The sequence below is a fragment of the Schistocerca gregaria genome, chromosome 6 (assembly GCF_023897955.1).
Source record: "Schistocerca gregaria isolate iqSchGreg1 chromosome 6, iqSchGreg1.2, whole genome shotgun sequence".
Classification (NCBI taxonomy): Eukaryota; Metazoa; Arthropoda; class Insecta; order Orthoptera; family Acrididae; genus Schistocerca; species Schistocerca gregaria.
This window is the reverse complement of record NC_064925.1, coordinates 331,210,026-331,211,193: the sequence shown is the minus strand read 5'-3', so window position 1 is coordinate 331,211,193 and position 1,168 is coordinate 331,210,026.

Here is a 1,168-nt window from a genome sequence, read left to right as displayed (position 1 = left end):
TTTGATATCGGAATACTTTGTATGTGAAAAAAGAATTGATGATAACCATTATAGGATGTAGAGATTCTAATTCTGTCAATCACTATAAAGTGTTGGGCGTGGTGTAGACAGCAAAGTCGCTAAGAAAAAAGTGATTTAGGACTCTTTTGTAGTATCCAGTCCTTTGTAAATATGTTTGTATATGTCACCACTGTTTGGTTTATTTCTACTACAAACATTTCTTTCGTATGTAATTCTTAAACTCGTTAATTTCTCTGTAGCAATATCACTTTATATCTTGTCGCTGTAGATGGTATAAGAGTAAATAGTCTACGAAGTCCATCTAATTATAAATAATATTATAAGCATTTTCATACAATATTATTTACTTGTATAATCGAAGTGTGCTGTGATATCGGAATAATGTATGCAGAAAAAAGAATTGATGATAAACATTATAGGATGTAGAGATCCTAGTTCTGTCAAACACTATAAACTGTTGGGCGTGGTGTAGACAGCAGAGTCGCTAAGAAAAAAGTGATCTAGGACTCTTAAACTGTTTGCTGGACTTATGTTGTTGTTGCCAACACATAACTGGAGGACAGCTGCACTCGAGTTTATAATAATTTAAGATTTATTCGTGGTAAAAAATGGAATTAATTGTATGTTACTTTTTATAATTTTTTTTTTCGTTCCTTCCTTTCGTTCTTTTTTGTGTATGCTTATATTTAGCACAAAAATGAAGAAAATCAGCATTTTAAAAAAATTATCTAGTACTTTCAAACCATGTTTATAGGCATATGCTATACGCAGCAACAGAGCAATTTGTTGTTGTTTCTGGATGTCCACAATGTTATTCAGTACCTCCTCATTGCTTACGTGATCTACCCCTCTAATCTTCAGCAAATTCGATACCAGCGGTGAACGTTCTTATGTGGAAATCGAGCCTGACAGTGAGCTATCTTTATCTTCCATGAAACATAATTGCAACCTCTCGCGGTGATACGGAACGAGCCAGTTTTACAATCATAAGTACGTAGCTGATTCGAATCCTTAGGTTCCGAGAAATTTTCATCTCTATAATGTGCTTGATAAGGAAACAATCCCTGGTCGCCAGATTGTTTGCCAAGGTCCTTGTTTATACCCTGAGCATCTGCGAAGTGTACCGTGAGGAATAGTAACTTAGGTT